The sequence below is a fragment of the Calonectris borealis genome, chromosome 1 (genome assembly GCF_964195595.1).
Source record: "Calonectris borealis chromosome 1, bCalBor7.hap1.2, whole genome shotgun sequence".
Lineage (NCBI taxonomy): Eukaryota > Metazoa > Chordata > Aves > Procellariiformes > Procellariidae > Calonectris > Calonectris borealis.
This window is the reverse complement of record NC_134312.1, coordinates 80,154,828-80,171,205: the sequence shown is the minus strand read 5'-3', so window position 1 is coordinate 80,171,205 and position 16,378 is coordinate 80,154,828. Positions and strand designations below refer to the sequence as shown.

General features: G+C 43.0%; 1 protein-coding gene across 2 annotated transcripts in view; it reads right to left on the bottom strand.

The window, feature by feature from the left end:
• ETV6 (ETS variant transcription factor 6) overlaps positions 1-16,378 on the bottom strand; it is a 139,626-nt gene that overhangs the window by 65,230 nt on the left and 58,018 nt on the right. The gene's annotated exons all lie outside the window — the stretch shown is intronic.

Here is a 16,378-nt window from a genome sequence, read left to right as displayed (position 1 = left end):
AATCTCTTAATGGTTATTTGTTGAAGAGCATCTTGCTGTGTTGAAGAGAATTATGATAGTTGATGGTTGGACTCCTTGTACATGTTTTGTTGTTATTGTTTTACTGATGATTAAAGTCCTAACCGTGAAGGAAATGCCGGGGGGTGGAGTGACTGACAAAATGCTGAGTTTTCTGATTTTTTAATTTGTTCAGCTGACAAGTGGGTTTTTCTTGGCTTCCCTCCCCCTTCTGATGCTGCATCATTCAGTAAAGTTTTCTCTGTCACTTTCCATGACACTTCCGTATCAGTAGGGAAGTCAGTGCTGTGGGAAAGCATGAAGCACCAGCTCTGAAGAGTGGCGTGATCAGCAAGGCCTCTACCATGTAAACTACAGAAGAGCTAGTTTACATGACTTTGCCTCAGTCGTGGGCTAACCCTGACATGGAGAGGCCATCTTGAGCTGTGAGAACCTGTTTCACTCTCTGATTCCCCCGGTTCTGGAAGATTAGCCCTGAGCTCATGGCTACACCTACAGTTGGTTTAATGATGTGGGATGGATGTGCATGGACAGTTCTTTAGTGAGGACAGGACAGAGACCATCCATTCATTTAACAGAAGCCTCTGAATCAACACCAAGTGTTTATTTACAATCACTGCTAGCATGATTTGGACTCAAACCAAATCTATCAGCATTCCCCTAAACCAGCTTGTTATCCCTTCTCACTGTGCCCCCACGCCCCCCTCCCCATTTCTCTCCCTAGACTGATCCATGACTGGAATAAAAATTGATGTTTAGTGGGTCTGTGATGTATATTACATGGTTTTTATACCCCATGTGCTAGGCCATCTTGTGGGTTTTGGAGAAGTGGAGTTGGTGTGGTGCTGAGCGAACAAAGCCTATACCAATAAGAAGGACAGAATAACAAAGTTAAAAAAACCCCAAACCCAAAACCCAACAGATAGGAGGACTGAGGCATAAGGAATCCCATCTTTGAAACACATTTGTGTTTGGGGGTATGGGAGGAGACGGGGGGTAGTGATGAGTCAGAAAAAGCTATTGAAGAAGCAGCTTCAGGTCTTGCAACCAGAGCTTATACAGCTGAAGCTGTTCAGTGTCCCTGCCTATGGCTGCATGGGAGGCTTAGAGTCAGAGGACATGGATCATCTCACTGGAATGACTCCTCCCGTGTAGCCTGAGATTCCCTCATTTATCTTTATTATCTCTGCAAAGGAGATTCCAGTTTCAGTACCTTGTTTCTCTCACAACAGGCATGGAGTATGATGAAGCAGCACCTGGTCCAGGACAACCTGGGCCACAGGTTGAACTTCCTAATTTCCTATAACCTTAAGAACACCAGAGAGCCTCATGGGAAAGAGGAGACTGGAAATACTGGCTCTGAACCAACCCCGACAACACTATTTCATTGTTTTCTAAAGCTCTTGAAGAAACCTGGACTATGAAAAGCTTATATGTCTTCCACTTACAGTGGCTTACTTAAGCTGGAAATTTTTGTGCATTACTGGACTGATTCTGTTGAGTCTCACTTAAAACAACCAGACAGCCCTCAACTAGCAAAATGTCCTTCCTTTCTTCTAAAGTTGAAGACATCTCTGTGGCACTGCCAAGGAACTTGGCTTTTCAAAGACAGCTACTTTCTTTTAATAGCCATCTCTTCATACTTATATGTTTAGTAGTCATCTTTATATTTACCTGCAAAGTAAATAGTTGAAAGTCTATGATTGATAGAAACCACCCAGCTCAGTAAACTACCAATAATGTGAAGTAACAAAAGGGAAGTAATCAGGTGTAAACTAAGACAAAAGATAAATATTGGTACTGGTCTCAAATACCAAGCTTAATTCTCCTTTTCCTTTTACACAAGTTCTGCATTGCTGCAGATCTGTTCAATTGCTGTCCTTCTGAAATGACACCAGTAAGATCGAAATCACCTTTACATGAAACACAGTCAAATCAGTGCCTCTTAAAATGAATTAAGATTATATTGCCTTTCATACTACAGAAACCCTGCGGAAAATACAAAATCTGCATTTGTTTTTATGTGCTGGAAGAGAAATTTGCAACAAAATCCCACACAGGAAGCAATGTCAGAGCTACTCTTTCTGAAGTTCCCAGCGTGCGCATTCACCACTAGACGTAAAAAACAAGCCAACTACTCTCCCTTACAGTAATTGCGCCAGAACATTTTCCAAAATGCAGCCATCATTTTCGTCAGTGTACACAGACGCCTGTGACCATTTTGGGGACGGACCATGGAGCGGAATTAAGCTGTCAACAACAATGTAGCCACGTTCAAAGTCCTGACTACACATGAGGATAGACCTCCCTGGATCACGTTTTGTTCGCTCTCTGTTCTCTCCCAAGTTATTGTTGTATGCTACAGACTTGCCATCCATCTAAGGCAGACTTTGGAAACACAGATGTGATGAGATAAGGTATTACGGGGCTCCAGCCTCTCTCAGAACTGCTCAGTGCAAAGGCGTGCTCCTGCATTCAGTTACCCTTCCTCAAATCGGCGCAGCTCTTTTACACTAAAGGCAGACCTGTTAGATAAACTTCTAATTGTCAATGCCTTTTGACCCATATTCCCTATTCTTCCATCCTCTTCAGACAGAATTATTGCTAATACTCTGGAGACAGTGGAAAGAAGCACCTTTCATCAGCGGATTTCAAAATATTTTCTAAGAATTAATGTGTTTATCCTTGCAAAGGACTTTTTTCTAGGTAGGGAAAGTAAGTAGCATCGTGCAATAAAGTGTCACAGGCAGTAAAGGATTGCAGAAGGCTTGATAACCTGTAGATCATTAAATACAGCAAATGGGACAGTTTTTACCAATAATGCAAGCCTTGGGCAAACTCACGTAAGTGAAGAATGACACATAAACTCTCTGTTTGACAGTCAGATAAAGAAACCACATCCGTCATTCTGCTGCTGAGTCTCACCAGTTGATTATCACCCAATAAAATGTAAGAGTATATTGATTCATTCATATTCATTGACTAAGCCTTCAGAAAATCAACAACTTCTGCTGGAATAATGTGTTTTGCACACATTTGCAAGTCACATGATGCCAAATATGCCACTCTTCTGTCCCAATGCAGGTAGCTTATGCCTGCATCACCGTTTTTCATTTTTCACAAAGCAGACTGGAGGTATCTTGCCTACCCTCCCCTCTCGGCTTTGCAGAAAACACCTATTCTATAATTCCCTAACTCGAGATGTAATCCTTTTGCTCATCTCACCTCTCTCTCATCTTCCCGGTCTCAACTCTAATCCCTTCCACAAATATACACACCTACAGTCTGCATGGGACAAGGGTTTTTGAGACACATGATAACCACAGGGAAGTCAATAAATCTCAGGTTTTGCACACATCTGAGGCACCCTTGTAAATCTTGACTTGGAAGACTTCACCAAGAACTCCCGTTTTTTGCGAGTAGCACACAGAACTTTAAGGCCACAAGGCATTGGTTTAGAAGGGACCTCTAAGTGGATCACCCTTCAGAAAGTATCCCCAAATTGAATCCTCTCTATAATAATCCTGTTTAAAATAGTACCAGCTCCATCAGCTACTTAGACTGCTTGAGCCATTAATCCTGCTGGATGGTTGTTCTAGAATCTCACTCCTCCAACAGCTATACACCTTACGTATCCCAGATCAATTTGTTCATGGCCATTACTGGTTTTGGTTTTCATTCATGCAAAGACAGAGGTTTGTACTGAGTTTTTACTTACCTTAATCACTTAATTATCTTAATTTCTATAAGACTCATCCCTGCCATAGCCGAGCACCCTTGTAATAATGAAAGCTATAGTACTGAGAGACAAAAAAGGTATTCTGCCCTTACAGGCATTACATGCACGATAGGGCCCAATGTGAGTTTATACAGTGGAAACACCAGTAAAACAATACAGCCTAGTAGCTCATTTATGGGAGCATACCTAGGATATAGCCTGGTGGGCAAGCTTAAGGTTTCTAGGTGAGAATATAAGGTTATTTGATTTAAGGCCAGCATGTTGCTGAAAGCTGAAATGTAGATCGTTGCCGGGTTGGTGCCTGTGTTGCATCTTTCACAGAAATCTTTGTGGTGGAGTTGGAAATTCTTATTATATCCTAGAGCTAGCTGTTGTCACAGACCATACAGAATCCTATGGAAGTATAAAGGAAAATCTGTAATGCACTAGGAAACGCTTTAGGCTCTCATTGCATAGCTTAAACACCTATAGCAGCATTGCTCGTATCTCCCTCTTAGTGCTACTTCTTTGACTGAATGGTAAATCTCATGCCACTAGCCCTCCGAACAACCCCTGTGGTTTGGCACTGCACACAAACACTTAGCCAGGTACTATTCATAACCACTTGTGTGTTCAGTCAATGAACAGGGAAGAAGAGAGGTATATTTATTCTCTCCGCTCCAACAGCTAAGAAGAGTGCACAGCCCTTCAATGCTAAGGCATCAGCACTCACGTTTATTTAATAACTCAGATTGTTTCTTGAAATTGTGCAATTCAGCCCATGGAAATTTCCTTGTTTGCATAATTCTGTCATGTTGATGGTGTTGGGGTTAAACTCAAAACAAAATGTTGCACGATGATGATTTTAAAACTGAAAAATCTCTTTTGGTAGAAGTAGGGGGGGGGATTTTTTTTTTTTTAAGTTGACTTCCAGTAAGGCTTGGAGGTCATTGTGAGTTGAACAAATTGCAGTCACAAGTCATGCTCTTCTGAGCATAAGCAACACAATTCCCAGAGTCTTAGACATAACAGCTAAAACGGTATTTAGAAGTTCTGGCTCATCCGCTCCCAGATTTCCTGGACACTGGTTTAACACATGCTAGAAAAACCTGAATTAGTAGCGATGGAATACAGAAGTTCAATTCTACCGCTCTTCTCTTTCCTGCCCAGAATTTCTCACACAGGCACAAAACTCTATCCTTAACCCCTAGGCAGGGAGTACAGAGCTCTTTGAGGGCTGCCGCTCACCAGTAGCTAAAGAATCATCCTGATTTTCATAGGAAATCTGACTGATCTGCTGTCATGCTTGTTGTGCCTCCTTTTGCTTCTCTTCTTCCTACCTGCATTTTAGGTTGCAGCATTAAGCTGCACAGCCGCATTACCGGCAACATGATGGAAAGCAGGCTTTGACTTTACTTATTTTGTTGTATCAGAATAGTTTAGTATTTTCCAATCACGGCCATGAATTTGTAACTGCTAATGATGTAAACAGGTCCACTGATGGTGGGTTAAAAAAGAAAGAACAAGGAAATGTTGAAGACCTGTACTTTTAAAATACTCTTGCCTTTTCAAATAGTTAACAGAAAAGAGCTACTTCTAGCCGGCGAGTTTTCATTAGTCAATAGTACGTCACCAACGGCCTTTTCCAGGAAATGTGTAATCAGGGCACTCCCTCGACTCATACTGGATTTAAAAATAATAATAATTATTTTATATGACTAACTTCCTTAGAAAGGAAATTTCCCTAAGAAAAATATCACTTTGTGTCCCTTACAGTTTTTCTCAGATGTAAGCAATTAGTGTCAGCATGACCGGAGAGATCGCCTCTCTTCACCTGCTTCAGAACGGCTAACTGTCCATCCCCAAAATATTTAAACCAGACAGTTATGGTCACTTTAGTCTAGCTAGGCAGAGTTGAATTTCTGACGTGTAAAAGGAACAAGGGAAATTCAGGTGATTATGGTTTCAAGTATTCCAGCTCTCGGTCTGTATGTTTTGAGACTACTCTTCAGTGTGAGCCTGCTGCAACTCCTGCCGTCCTGCTACAGTCCCGAGGCTGCTGAACTGAGAAGCCATTCTGTGAAAAGCACAAATACTTCCTTTTCAAATTCTAGTTTGTGGATTTCAGGGAGTCGTTTGAACTATTTCCAAGAAGGCTATGAAAGATAACTGAAAAAGTAAACCTACTGTCAATATGCCTTGCTTAGCTATATACTGGTTGCTACCTGCCCCGGAAAAAATTAAAAGAGCAGCCCTGGAAAAAAACTGCAAATTACTAAAGACTATGAAGAGTCTGACTTCGCCTATCTTATCTGTGCCTTATGCTGAATTTTAATCCAGGTCTTCACAACTAAAAAAAGTAGTGCACTGATTCACTAGGTTATCCACGCTTTAGTAAAGTGAGGTACGTGGGGAGCTGCATCTTTTTTCACCCTTTCCCTTCGAGTAACATTTGTTCAAATACTGAGAGACCAATTTCCTGGAGAAAATCATTACATTCTTCAGCAGTTAAGTTGTTAAGCATTTTCATATACAATCAGGCATAGGAATTGAAAACCCCTAAACAGGAATTATGCAAGAGAGGAAACTCATGTCCATAATTTTTACTTTCAACCTCAGGGTTCTCCATGCCAATCCACTTTCTCATGGGAAGCAAATGCAGCTGGTGTAGAGCTGTCTCTGATGCCATGTTGAAATGCTGTCATAGTGACAGCTCGGGCAACATACCAGCTAGCATTGCTGCACACATAATTCTCCCTCCCTCCGGATCCCCAAGAGATGAACCTATCTCAAAGTTAGGCTCTCCCAGGGTTGACTGGAAAGCTTTATTTTATTCTTAATTGAATAACTCCCTCAACACAAACATATAGATATTCAGAGGAAGTCAAACACAGTCAGAGTGTTTACATTTCTTTCCTGTTAACATTTCTTGCGGCAATAGATCTGTGATTGTAAATTACACTGAGGTGAAAAAGGAAGCATTTCAAATGATCAGGGTGAGATCCAGCTTGATAAAATACCAATTACTCTCCCGACAGCCTGTGAGTCAGAGTAGCAGAAGAATCCGAAGAATGGCTACCTTGAAATGATCTTTGGCTCACATATTCCTTCCCCAACTTTTCTGACACCAAATTTGCTGAGCTTTCAAAAACGTTGCACATACTTCATGCAGCAGTGTAGGAGAAACAGACAATGTAGTGAGAGAAATGCCTGGAAATATTTGGTATAAGCACCCCACAAGCAGAGATTTAGAGTGGTCCCAGTCAGTGTAATTCAGAAGACGGAAACTTAGCTTCATCAAAGGAAAACGGAGGCTGAATGCCAGCCTCCTGTGGGAGAGACTTAATTGTCTCACAAGAGAAGTCACAGAAATTCCACCAAAATGGGCAAGCATATAGTGAAATGAACTGTTCTGGAGTGGGGACATGTACTATACTCCTCGCCATTTCCAGCTTTCCCATTTCAAGCAGAAATACATGCTACACAGAGGGACAGAGCTCAGGATAAGGCCCTAGAACATCCCCTGCAAGAGCAAGTGTAGTAAGATGCATCCTACCTCAGCTCTCCAGTCTTTCCTTTGTCCTCAAAGACCTTGCATTGTAGGAGCTACTCCTATGATAGGAATAATTGCCTACAATTTATTTAAACTCCATCACTGCTAGTTTTTAGCTGATTAGAGAAATCCCTATTGACCCACTATTGCCAAAAGTGAAATATAAGATTTCCATCTTCTGCCAACCCAGCAAGAATGTCTACTAGGAATCTCTGGGCTTTCCACGTGGAAGTAGGAACAATACCCTTAGAGATCAGTCATGCGGTTGTGATTTTCATGTCCTTTTTCTACCTCATTTCCTTCCAGCACTCTTTTGATATCATGCCAAGAACAAACAGCGTGTGCGTTTAAAGCAATAAAAAACCAACACAAATTAAGTGTCCTCCCACCCGCATTTTACTGGAACTCACTATCATCAAACTGAATAGTGAGCTTGGAGTGGCACCTGATTAACAATGCAAACCTTTGTTACAAAAAAAAAAACCTCAGTGGAACTGTTCTGTCCTACGTGCAGCTCAACAATTGTGCTCCCACTCAGATTTCCTCCTGGCGTGGCTATGGTTGCCGCCATTGCAGGATGTTACCTAGATTTTAGTTCTGAGTAGCTTAGAAGTAATTCTGTTTAGTTTTCGCTAAAAAAAAAAAGGCGACAGAAATGAGTTCCGTGTTCTTTGGGGGAAAGATGAGAGATTGGGAGTTCAGAGTTTGGGAAGGAAGGATGGCAAATCCCAGAACTGATTGAGGCTGTGTCAAGCACATAAAGAGAGAGGCGCACATCACCCTAGCCTAAGAAAGAGGTAGGCAATAAAGAAAATGCAATGAAGTTTCTTTAGGTGGAGATTAGCTGAACAATATACATTAGCAAGGGCAGAAAGAGGAGCAACTTATGCAAATAGTACATGGTATGTTGATTTTAATCATTAATTTAATGCTATCAAAAGGTGGTGACAGCATAAAAGTCCTGAGCCCAGTGTTTATCCACTCTTTGTGGGCAGATTGCCTAGTACGCTTCTGGGTAACACAACTCAAAACGAAACAGGCTGAGCAGTAAGCTTGTCAAATGTCCCACACAAGGCTCCATCCAAGATCTGTCATCCACGTTAGGCAAATGCTAACAATTTAGCCTCTAAGCCCTTTCAAGCTGAACAGGCACTGTATCTGGCACGGAAGCTGTTTCTGAGAGATGATCCTCAACTCCAAATCTACCTCTATAAGTCATAGCACTGCAAGTAAAAATTACCAGGTGTCTTACAAAATAGATTTAAAACAAAGTAGGTATTTCCATGCTGTTCTCTGCTGATCTATACACCTTGAGTACAGAAACTGTCATCTCAAAATCGGTACTACTTACAACTATATTGAGTGTTGCCATTTGAGTATTTCCACACAACTTTCACTGGTTTAGGAAAGAGAGCACCTCAAAATGCAAGCCATGGTTAGGATCTTTCTGCTATGTACCGTTTAGTTTTCAACTAAATGGCCCAATGATACACCTGAATGAAGAAGAGAGTCTAGTACCATTCAGCAGAAGTCTGCTTCTCTGAGGACCTCCTGTATGCTGTAGCTCCAAGGCTGGCACGTCCCTAGTACAGGCTTCTCAGGACAGATCCTTCCTAACTTCCATTTAAGCAGCAGCACCGTCTCTTCGGACAGCTGTAAGACAGATCTGACCACAGCACAGTCAGATTTGCCTTCGTGGTGTTGTCTTGCATCGTGGCCATGTGCTGTGGTGTGGTATGCCAATCAGAACAAGCAAAGTTCTATGTTTTAGATTTTACACTTTGCATATCTGTACAATATGAGGAATAATTACACATTGTTATTGATGAGATAATTTCCCAAATTAATACTGGAGTCCTGTTTCTTGAATACCTCCAGGACTACCAATCCCAAGAATCTGAAAATGAGGCAACTTGCCTTCAACAAAGAGAAGGTAAAAACTGCCAAAGCTGTAAAAGATACATCATATACATACAACCACACACATGCATATTTTTCTTCAGGGTCCTTTGTATCTGACTTCTGAGCCCTTTGAATCACTTTTTCTAGCTTTTCTTTATACAGGCCAGAAACTTGCTTTAAAAAATACAAATAAAAACTCAAATTCTTTCATTGTCATGTGACTCCAGCAGATGTATTTTTAAGAAAAACTTCCCAAAACTGCAACACTCGCTATAAAATCATGCAATGTTCTGCCGGCGATTTGAGTGTTTTAAAACTCCTAAGAAACTCCCTAAGCAATGGAGAGGGGTAAGGCCTCCTTGGCAGAACAAGGCATGAAACGCACACCAATTCAGGGGGCTCTTGCAAAGAATTAAAGCAGCTTTAATTGCCAGCCGAATAGGAGGCAGGGAATAAAGGCCTTCTCTCAAGGGAGAAAAAAGAATGCTGATGCCACACTTGTAGCAGTGCACGTCAGATCACTTTGTGGAACTAGGTACTGTAAGCAGAATCACCCATCAAGTTTACAGATGATATAATTGAGACAGAGAAAGGTGACGTGAAACTCTTGCTTGTTTGTTCCCCCTGTGCCATCTGAAATCATATCCTCCATCCGCATGTACAATGTGTTCAGCAACCCCAGCAGTCTAATCAAAGCTCTTCACCCAGTTCACCTGAGCTCGCAGCTATAGGCATCCCTTAGGGCACAGAGACCCACAAGCGCTCGCCTTCACTTTTCAACAGATTGGGATGGTGCAGAGCAGGGAAATAATATGAGCTGGTTTGTGCCTATTGAAAACTCGGCTGTAACAGCCTGAGCTCTCTGGGGATGCCCTCCCTCCATTGTGTCTTGGCTGGGATAGAGCAAAGGTCCTTTTTTCCTCTTATTTAACAGGAAATAGATATCTACAACCCTTCCTCCCAGCTGTTTTCATGACCACACCAAGACATTCCTCATTATAGGCACTGACTCAAACTCTGTTGATACCCCTAATTTCTCCCTGCCACAACCGCATCAGCAGCCACAGCACCCAGTTTTCAAGGCAGCCACGTGCCATTTCTACGCCTTACATCTGGGGCCCTCCCTGTGCCGGCCAGAGTAGCAGGGCTTAAACCAGAGGTGCCTGCTCCATGGGGAAAGGAGTACATTTAGCAAACCATCTCCAACATCACGTTCCTTTGCCTGTTGGCTAGAGGGGGCTGCAAAAGATACATGAGAGGGCAGCAAATAGCAGGGGAGGGGGGAAGGGGGAGAGAGGGTAGGAAAGCGAGACGTACAGGGAGGAAGGCTGGGGGGAAGGATATGCTCCACTACGGAGAATCCTGTCAGGATGCAATTTATTTTCATTCTGCGCGGGAGTATAATGGTGCACCGCCTGAGCTCTCTCAATAGCTGTTTTGAAGCAAACTAGGCTGGTATGTCTTTAATTTATCATTTCATTATGAAACGGTTTCCCTTCCAAGAAGCCTTCAAGTCAGGAAGCTCTGTCTGCCCACACAGGAAATTCCTTTGCAGCAACTTCCCCAAAAAGGAAATTTCCCTCAGAAGTGAGCCCAGCTCATGCCTTTGAGCAGAGCTGTTTGAAGAGACTCTGGCATGTGAGCCCCGCAAACACCCCTGCTTGCTCACTGCTGCCGGCATGCCGGGATCAGCGGCTCTGCCCTCGCACAGGCGTGTGGGGACCCTACCGCACCCAGCTTTTTTCCTGCTCCCCCCTCCCCAAAGACAGCCAGGAGCATTCAGAGGAGACAAGCTGCTGAGCTTTTACTAACAAAAAATCTCTCTATTCAGGAGAGAGGCACAGGACACACATAGAGAGCTGAGAAAGAGCAGGGGAAGAGGAGGGGGAGCTGTAGAAAAGCTTCCCAAACTACTCTAATCTCCTACTTGGAAATCAGGGGGAAAATTCGCACCATATCTTGGATCTCTTCCGATGGCATGGCAGAGACTGCACTCTGTCCCTTACATATACTATGGGTTTTATTTAATGAACGTTTGCAGCGAAGACTCGCAAGCAAAGGAGAAAGGAGGGGAGAATATACAGAGGGAAGGGGGGGAACCACATCTACAGAAATGAATCTCACAGACATCTTGTGAATCATTAAGTGGGAGAGAGCCAAGAACATCCAAGGCCAGAGTGAATAACAACATACGGTATTTTATGAAGCACCTTAGCAAAGGGGGCACAGATCAGAAGCACTGCCAGACTTCCAGTAAGTTTTTAATTTACCATTTCAAATTGCAAGTAATACTGAATAATAACTTTTTTTAATGACTACACCCAGAAACCCAAACTGTTGTTTGGGGCAAGAGAGGAAGCAGAACTGAAATTCATGTTACACATTACATGGATGAGACAGGGCCATAGAAGGGGCATGGGCCAAACTGGATCTTGGACTAGATGACAGCAGGAAAATGAAAGTAATTCCTTGAGGGCATGTGGGAGAAACAAGGGCTAGGGATAATAGAATTCCATACAGGGGTGATCACAATCCACTGGAGGCCTGTGTGCTAAGGAGAGAGACTCTCCACGTTTCCCCCTCAGTCTCAACTTCAAAATTTGTTTTTCAATCACTTGATGGGGCAGATCTGGTCCTGGAAGCTGAAGCTCCAGCAGGTGGCTGCCTGCCCTCCTCTCCCATTCCCTCCTTCACCAGATAGCTTTGCCCTGTTCTCCCGCCAGCTAATTTACATTACTTTTTTTTCTATTGCTGCCCTTGGCATTACATTCAGTGATTCAGTCAGCTGTTGTGTAAAGAGTCTTTTGTCAGAATTGCTTAAAGGCAAATCCCCCCACTTAACGTTTATCCGTGGCCTCTAGCTGATGAGTTAGTTATCACCTAAAAGAGCCCTCTGGCGTAGCATATGCATACTGAATATATATGTCTGCTTGGATGGCGCCCACACTACTGTCAAATCACTGGAGATGATTACGAGATGGGGTAAAATATAAAAACTGCCATACTAGGAAAGATGCCGACCCATCTAGCCAAATATCTTCAGTAGTGGCTGCGTAAGCAAAAAGTATAAAGAATAAGGAAACATGAAGTAATCTCTTCTATAATATACATTGCTTATTTCAGTCTCAGGTAGTCTGTGGTTTAAGGACGTCATAAGCTGTGGTTGCATCCAGACCACTGTTTCCATACTGACCAAATGGCCTATCCCTCTCTCCACAGGTTTATCTGGTTCCTTTTTGAGATCCATGTACACTTTCAGCCCTTAAAACATCTTCCTGCAATGATTTCTTTCATGTCGTGATGCATCCTCATTCTTCTTTCTTTTAGATGTGTCACCCAATGATTTATCTCGGATCTCTGGATTTGCTGTTCTGTGAGGAACGGTGAATAATCATTCCCTGTTCACCTTCTCCATACCAAGTATGATTTCATGGCCACATGATAACACTCTCCCTGCCAACCCATTCACTTGCAAAACTATCTTTTCCTCAAACTGCAGAGTCCTATCCCCCCTCCTCTAGTCTCCTGGGAATGGGAGAACTGGGGAAGTAGTCTGTTCTAGCTAGGTCCCCTAGGTCCCCCCTCATATTAAAAATGACCGTGTGGATGAGACCACCACACCCTGAGCGCGACTGAGTTGGAACAAACTCAAGGCATTAAGAAACCTCTCTAGAAGCTCACGAGCTTCAACAACACTGTGTCAGAACTTCAATTTCCTAACAATTTTGGTGTAAAATCATGAAATCAATGCAGAGTTGCTAAACAAATTTGAGACTGGTGACTGATTGTTGACAAATATCTTTGCTTAACTCTACAGTCAAGGGACATTCACAGGTTTTACTGTAAAACCACATGAAAAAGTCATGAGCTACTCACATCAATAATTGTTTTCTGCTGAACAACCACAACATCCTTCTGGATGAGATTTCCCTGTACTGTCGTCCCATATGAATGAGTTGCTGTCTCTCAGGAAGAATTGAGAAAATATTATTAAAATAAGAATAATTTACTTTCATCCCAATTCTGAGTGACACTGGGAGCAGTTAATTTAGTAGATGACCATAACTTAAAGTGGTAAAGACATGCTGGGCATTTTATTAATACAGAGAAAGATGATGTCCCTGCTCTTCCAGTTGTCAGGATCTATTAAAGTGCGGCTGTCCTGAGGCTCAAATTATACAAAGCGTATGTGTAATTTAGACCTGGTTAAGAGACAGGTTTTGTACCACTAACTGTATTTTTACAGCTTTACACTGTTGATGTTACATCAACTTATAAAATTGTACTGTGAAAATGCTTCAGAGTGGGGGCCCAGTCATTTCAGGATAAAATTATCAGTGTGAGCTACCTTTATTCACAATAGGTTATACCACTCCGATTATTTCAGTTTCCGAAATGGTGCCAAGACTGTTTGTAGATTAGCCTTCACATTAGCAGTCTTTGGGAAGTGGCCCATAGAGTGCACACAGTAAGAAAGCATTAAATGCAGCTGATTGAGCCCCATCTACAATTTTAAGCCAACTTACATCGACTACATCGAGATTTCAAACCACATGCAATACTGCTGACTCTGTACACTCCATCTGGTAAAAACAGGCTCAAACCTGGGCCTCTAGTCTCAAACACAGACTAACCCTCTGGTGCCTGCTTGACGCAACCGAGACGTGGGGAGGACAGCATTGAGAGCCTACTGGGCAGCATATGTGGCCCGAAAGGCACCTTCCACCCTCTTCTGCATGCATTTTTTCTGATCATAGGCAGTAATTTTACAACTTTGCCTAAAAGAAATGGTTGTAACACGTTTTAAGTGTTAATTAGCTTCAAGAGAAAAAGGAAGAGTAACGGTCTCTGTGCACAAAACCTAAGTACTTGAGCAAGCCTCCTTTCTGCAGAATGTAAATATGTACATGTACACAGAGATAAATGATGTGTGTCCGATTTTTAAAAAAATCTGAAACTTCTCAGCTTTGAAATAAATTTCGATTGTTAACTATTTTCTGAGTTCAAGTGTTTTTTTGTGCACACATGTTCTCACTGCAAATGATGGAGTACCAGAAAGGCCGTGGGTGAGAAGCTGTGCTCTCAGGGTTATTCTGGACTAGCTGGATTCTCCCAGAACTCTCACAAGAAAATCATAATTATGGAGAACTCACCACAACACTGCATATCCAACCAATTTGAAAGACATCTGGATTTACTTCTGGGTGTTCAGTTGAACTGAATCAGCCGCCAAACTTTCTGAGATTCAGCCATCGTTACTGCACACACTGATAATGGTATGGCAGGAGGCCAACAGCAAATACTGACTCCTTTAACAGTCCAGCTGCTTCAGGTCTGCCCATCACAAACACAGCTCGTCTCACTGTCACTGTTACCTTTGCTGTCTCTCCCAGTCCCTCCGCTTGTTTTTCATTCTGCATGATTTTAAAACTGACAGAGGGTGTAAAAATTGGAGGAGGACTGCAAATGTTCCAGCTCTTACAGACGTTGAGTGCTATCCCTTGTTCCTATTTTGCTGAGCTCCAAGGCTTCAATCCTGCACCAAACCTTGAGCAACTTCTACTGAACCTGACCCAATCACCACTACCCCACACCACGCATTGCATCCCTGAGAACAACACAAAGTGGAAGTAGAGAATGACTCCTGTGATTTGGTTACACTCACTTTCAACAAGTGAAAACCACCAAGCAAGCTGTAGAGCAGTGACGAAACAAGCCTCGTATTTAATAACAATATTTGCACCACTGCCTATTAGTATTTAAAGAGCAGTAAAAAAAAAAACCTCTAATAAAAAGATCAAGGTGCCTTAAACAATTACACACCCAGCAACTCAGTAATGACTACCCAGAGTAATGCAGCTAAAAGCCCAGAGGTAATAAGACTACTAAGGAAGTTTCCAAGGAAGCGAGATACAAAGAAGTATGACACAGAAAAAAAAAAAAAGGGGGAACAAAGAAGTATCTGTGTACTGAGGGGTTTTTCTGACAAAACGCCTTCACTGAAGCACGGAGAGGAAGCGAAAGCCAGCAAGGAGGTTAAAAACTGAAGGAGACAGATTGCTTGGAAGAAATCAGAACGAAAGAGAGAATAGGAAGGAGGAACTTATACACATAAAGGGAGATTTCCCCCACTAGGAAATACATGAGGACCCACTCAAGCGGCGGAACTGAAATGAGTAACTGGTTTGTGGACCGGCAGGGACTGGAGTTACTTCCTTCTGCACTAGCGAGAAGGAGGAAGTAGAAAGGGAGAAATTCTCAGTATTGCATAAAAGCAAAGAGGCACAGTTGTTCCTTCATCTCTCTTCCCCCAAACATTGGCCAAATAAGTAGAAGCACAGCGCAAACCTACACATTTATTCACACACATACGCATATTCTGGATAAAACCATGGCAGCTGCTGAAGTCAGTGAGACAACTCCTATTCATTTCAGCGGGTCCAGAAGGTCACTCTTTTTTCACGCTGCAAGCATCTATTCAGCTGGCTCAACAAACCATTTCTGGTTCAGCCCCAACATTTCTACCTAGGACTTGTGCAATTTTACTCATGAGGGTCGATCCCTGGTTGTGCTTTCTGAACCCTCCTTTGCCAGCACTATTTTTGCTGTTGGTGCCCAGGGTGGCAGAACCGTGAGCTCTGGAGTCTGTACGGAGGGAGGGCTTAAATATCACAGAATCTCTCTGCTGGCTTGAGTTGATGGAAACGTTCTTTAAAGCTCAGCATCAAAGCATTCACTTTATAAGCTGCAAGCCTTGGTTCTTGTGCCAGCAGCGACTTCTCCCCATAATTAATTAATACCGTATTAATTGTGCATGTTCCACAGGCCTGTTGAGGAGGTGTGGCAAGGCCTGCACATGCAGATCAACCTTCCCGGTGCAGCCAAGAGAGGAGCACAGGAGGAAGAAGGTAAAACCCCTTCAGATACCTACAAAGGAAAACGGAGTACAAGCGATGTGCTCAGGGGCTACACAACCAACGTTTGAGGAGGGGCGCGCGCTGAGCCCTGCCATGGCGTTTCAGCAAACGACGTACGATAAGGGCAAGGAGGGATCTTCCACCAGCTGCACCCTTGTGCAATCTGTTCGGCTCTGGGCCAGCTGGGAGCACAAGCGGCGGGCCAAGAGGAGGGGCCCGCAGCAGCCGAGTGCCCTGGCGGGTAGGATTTGGCCACAAGTCATAAGATCC